Raw genomic sequence first — 5739 nt, forward strand, 5'->3', positions numbered from 1 at the left:
TAATGAATCCCTCCCTCTTGAGATTAACATAAAGAGGAACTTGGCCTTACTGTAAAAGATTTCACCATTATCCTTTGTTTTGTACTTCCTTGTGATTCTATATAAATACTCAGAGAAGCATGGCTCGAGGTCTTCAGTCGAGAACTGCTGACCCGCTGTTTAATGCTCTCTGCTCTATCTCATTCCTGGCTGTTTGTCTCTTTATTATTAATTATAAAATTATTCTGTTCTTTGGGACCCTCGGTCTGCAACAATATACAATATTTTCTTGGGTTATTTCCTTATCAAACAGATTTAATTAAGTACAATGATATTATATAAACCTGATTAATATCTTTTCTGATTTTAAACCAAACAGTATCCTCTTGTTCCATTCAAATGGTCACCTCTCGGTCTACGGACAAGTTTCACATGCATACTATTAAAGCTCTGGAATTATCATTTTTCACAATGTTATCCATAATTTATTACGATTCACAGAGTCACATGCCTTTGTGTAGCCAACAAACATAGGAAAACATCTTTCTGGTATTCTCAGTTTTCACTAAAGATCCAAGCAACTTCAACAATTACATCCCTTATTTCATGTTCTCTTCTGAATTCTATTTGAATTTCGGGAAGTTTTTTGTCAGTTACTGCTGCAATCATTCTTTAAATTGTTGTTGTTATGTGCTGTTGAGTTGCCTGCGACTCATAGCGACCCTATGAAAAACAGTCCTAAACCCTGCTCTATCCCTTGCCAATTTTATTGTCTCCAACACACCTATCCCCTTTACTCCAGTGACTGAATCAATCCATCTCATGAAGGGTCTTCCTCTCCTGTGCTGTCCCTCCACCCTCGAAAGCATGATGTCCCTCTCCAAGGACTGATCCCGCCTTGTAACTTGTCTAAAGTATGTCAGATGAAGTTTCAGAATCCTTGCCTTCAAGGAGCATCTTGGTGTCTGATGCATAGTAAATAACTGCAGAGACCATGGGCTGTATCAGGTGCACCTTAGTCGGTAGACTGACATCATTACTCTAAAGTACTTTGGAGCGGTCTCTGACAGCAAGCAGACTTTTCCAATGTAATTCAGCTTTTAATTTCCTGGCTTCTGGTACCAAGAGTGCTGATAGCAGAGACAAGTAAACTGAAGCTGACAACAATCTCAATCTCTTCATCATCTATCATGATGCTGCCGATCGGCCCAGTGCTGAGAATATTTGTTTTCTTGATGTTGAGCTTCAATTAATATTGACGGCTGTAGTCCTTGACCTTCTGCAGCAAGCTCTTCAGGTCCTCCTCAGTTTCAGCAGGCAGGGTTGTGTTATCTGCATAATGCAGATTGTTTATGAGTCTATCGTCAATCCTGATGTCACAATTCTCCAAATAGAGCCCAGCCTTCCGGATAATCTGTTCCACATATAGATTGAAAAGATATGGAGATATGACACACACCCTTCCCAATTTTGAACTATGCAGTGTTTCCTTACTCTGTTTTGATAACTGCCTCCTGGTCCAAGTATAGGTTGCACATAAGCACAACCAAGTGTTCTAGGATTTCCATTCTTCTCAGAGTCAGCCACAGTTTGTTGTGATCCACACAGTCAAATGCCTTTGCATAGTCAATGAAATACAGATAGACATTCCTCTGGTACTCTCTGCTTTCAGCCAAGATCCATCTGACATTAACTATAATATCCCTAGTGCCACGCCCTCTTCTAAATCCAGCCTGCACTTCAGACAATTCTCTGTTGATGTGCTGTTTCAGTCTTTGGATAATCTTTAGCAGAATCTTGCTTGCATGTGATAACAATGACACAGTTAGATAATTTCTACACTGTCAGCTCACCTTTCTTTGGAATGGGAAAAATATAGATCTCTTCCAGTTGGACAGGTGGTTGTCCTCCAGATTTCTTGGTACAACTTGATGAGCACATCCTGGGCAGCGTCTGTTTGTTGAAATATGTTAATCGGTATGCCATCGATTCCTGGGGACTTGTTTTTTGCCAATTCTTCCAGAGCATCTTGAACTTCTTTCATTACCACAGGCTCTTGCTCATACATTGTTTCATGAATATTGTTGTTGTTGTTATGTGCCGTCGAGAGGGTCAAGGACTGTAGCCTCCAATATGGATTGAGGCTCAATGTCAAGAATACAAAGATTCTCACCACTGGACCAGTTGGCAGCATCAGGATGGATGGTGAAGAGGTTGAGACTGTTCACAGCTTTAGTGTGCTTGGCTCCACAGTCAACACTCTTGGTACCAGTAGCCAGGAAATTAAAAGGCACATTGCCATGGGAAAGTCTGCTGTTAGGGACCTCGCCCAAGTACTGAAGAGCAATGGTGTCTCTCTGGAGACTAAGGTGCATCTGATACAGGCCATGGTCTTTGCAATCACTTGTTATGCATCAGAGAACTGGACAATGACCAAGGAGGATAGAAGGAGAATTGATGCCTTTGAGCTGTGGTGCTGGAGAAGAGTACTGAGAGTACCAAGGACTGCTAGGAAAGCAAACAGATTCATTCTGGAAAGGGTTAAACTGGGTGGATCCTTGGAGGCAAGGATTCTGAGGCTCCGTCTAACATACTTTGGACATGTTGTAAGGAGAGACCGGTCCTTGGAGAAGGACATCATGCTTGGGAGGGTGGAGGGACAGCGCAGGAGGGGAAGGCCTTCTGTGAGGTGGATTGATTCAGTGACTGGGATAATTGGGATGGGAGTGTCAGAGACAGTGCGATTGGCACAGGACAGAGCAGAGTTTAGGGCTGTTGTACATAGGGTCGCTATGGGTTGTTATGAGTCATGGAAATTACCATCAAAACATTTTTACTTTTGTAATTGGAAGCATCATGATAGGTGGTGAAGAGGTTGAGATTGTTAACAGCTTTAGTTTGCTTGGCTCCACAGTCAACACTCTTGGCACCAGCAGCCAGGAAATTAAAAGACATATTGTGATGGGGAGGTCTGCTGTTAATTTCCAAAGTACTGAAGAGTAACGATGTCACTCTAGAAACTAAGGTGCACCTGATACAGGCCATGGTCTTTGCAATCACTTGCTATGCATCAGAGAGCTGGACAATGACTCGGGATGATAGAAGGAGAATTGATGCATTTGAGCTGTGGTGTTGGAGAAGAGTATTGAATATACCATTGCTTGCTAAGAAAACAAACAGGTTTGACCTAGAGAGGGTGAAATCAAGCTTCTACTTGGTGGCAAGGATTCTGAAGCTTCATTTGACATACTTTGGACATGTTGCAAGGAGGAACCAATCCTTGGAGAAGGATGTCATGATTGGGAGGGTGGAGGGACAGCTCAGGAGAGGAAGATCCTCTATGAGATGGATTGATTCAGTGACTAGGGTAATGGGGATAGGTGTGTCAGAGACAGTGAGATTGGCACAAGTTAGAGCAGGATTTAGGGGTGTTGTACATAGGGTCGCTATGAGTTGTATGCAACTTGACGGCACATAACAACAACAACGACAATTATATTATCGATGCTGTTCAATAATTTCCATTTTCTGTTGGACTCACTTTCTGCACAATGGATTCACATATGGATCTCTTCCAATGAGTTGGTCAAATAGGCAACATCATGATAAACAGAAATAAAATTGAGGCTGTCAATGATTTAATTTCTATCCACAATCAACACTGCATGGTAGCAGCAGTCAAGAAATCAAAAGATGTGTTGTATTGAGATAAACTGCTGTCACTGACCTCTCCAGAGTACTGAAGAATCACAATGCCCCTTTAAATGGTGAAGTGCCCCTGAGCCAAGTCATGGTGTTTTTAATTGCTTCCTATGGACCTGAGTTGGAAAACAGAAGAATTGACACCTTTAAACTGTGGTGTTGGAGAATAATATGGACTATCCCATGGGTGGATAAAAAAACAAACAATTCTGTCTTTTTTGCTTCTTAGAGGCAAGGATAGTAAAACTTTGTCTCACATACTTTGGCATGTGTAAGGAGGGGCCAGTCCTTGGAAAAATACATCATGCTGGGTCAGAGAAAGAGAGCAAGACCGTCAACAAAATCAGTTGACACAGTGACTGAAATAATGGATTCAAGCTTATTAGAGATTGTGCAGGTGGTGGAGGCTAGGACAAGGTTCTGTCTGATGTGTTGTATGTGTGACTATAAGTCTGACTGCAGCCAACTCAACAGAACATAACAACAGCAAGAGTGAGGGCTCTGCTGGTGTAGTCTGTAGGGAATCAAATCTCTGGATGTTCAGCTCTACCGGCAGCTCTGAAGAAGGACGGGCCATTGCCTCATTTCCTCCCATGTGATTTACAAGCTGTGGATATTCAGAGGGTCAGCAATAAGTGAGTTGTGGCTAAAATGGCAATGAGTGTTCAGAAATGAGAGAATGAGCAATAGAGTGAGGAAAAGAGCCTTGACCACTCACAGAGGTGCCCTGAAATTAGACCTAAAGATCTACTTCCATAAGGTCACACAGCTTTGAAAACTCTAGAACAAGTCTCCTCTGCACACACGGTCTCCATGTGGCTCAGTGGGTGTTTTTTTGGTTTTTGTTTTTTGTTTTTTGTTTTTGTTTTTGTTTTTTTTTTCTTATGGATTTTTGTTATTTTGAGACAAGGGAGATCACTCTGGAGAATACTACTAGTCAGCGTTTCCAGGAAGTCTTCAAGTTAACCAGATCCTAACTATTTTACCTGGGAGGCAGGACAAGCTTTGCTGCTTTAGTATTCTGGAAACTGTTCCATCCTTCGTAAGCCTGAACAAAGAAAAGGAAAAGAAGAAACCTTCCCCTTCTTATTCCTCAGTTCTCCTTCCAGGTCAATGTTCCCTCCTGGAAGCTGGAGGGGCTCCCAAATGCTGCTTTCTCTAGAAGGTCTTCCTGACTTCCTTGGGTCATTCGAATCTACAACCAATTGCTTCCTTGCAGCAGGGATCCCTGGGAAGTCAGAACCTGTGGTCACCCCTTCTTCGTTCTAATTCTTCACTGCTGTCCTCCTCCCATGGATTAAAAAACCTGGAATTCACCACCTTCAATTTGACTCCCACTCATAGCCGCCCCTCTGTAGGGTTTCTAAGGTTGTAAATTTTAACAGGAGATTACCCACCTTTTCTCCTGAGGAACAGCTGAGAGATTCAAACCGCCAGAGACACAGTCTTTTGCTAAGCCTCAAAATACCCTGTGGACGAGGTTTCCAGAACTCCCATGGATTATGCAGCAACTAATGATGGTTTGAGCAATTTTCCTGATAAATCAAAGCAACCAATATAGACTTTGTTAAGGAGCCCTGGTGGTGCTGGCCTGGTTTACGTGTTGAGCTGCTAACTGAATCCACCTGCTCTGTGGGGAAAAGTTGAGGCAGTTTGAGCTCATTAAGATTTACAGCTTTGGAACAAGGATGCATCCAGAGGACATTATGCTAAGCAAAACAAGTCAGGCAAATACAGTTTAGGACTTAAGGGAGCTCTGATAGATTAGTGGTAAGGAATTGCACGGCCAGTGCAAAGATATGTGGTTCAAACCTACCAACAGCTCTGATTTACTGACTTACTGCCTCTGAAAACCTGCTGGAAGATCAGGTAAGGGTCAGTGCGGCTTGACAGTACACGACAACAGTTTGAGACTAATATTAGGAAAAGCTAAGGTGACACAACCCTGCTTGCTGAAACTGAAGCGCCTGCTGCAGAGTGTCAAGGACTGCAGCCTACAATATGGATTGAGGCTCAATGTCAAGAAGACAAAGATTCTCACCACTGGACCAATTGGCA

Source organism: Elephantulus edwardii, unplaced genomic scaffold (assembly GCF_000299155.1).
Source record: "Elephantulus edwardii isolate Elephantulus edwardi_28Jun2011 unplaced genomic scaffold, EleEdw1.0 scaffold00077, whole genome shotgun sequence".
Lineage (NCBI taxonomy): Eukaryota > Metazoa > Chordata > Mammalia > Macroscelidea > Macroscelididae > Elephantulus > Elephantulus edwardii.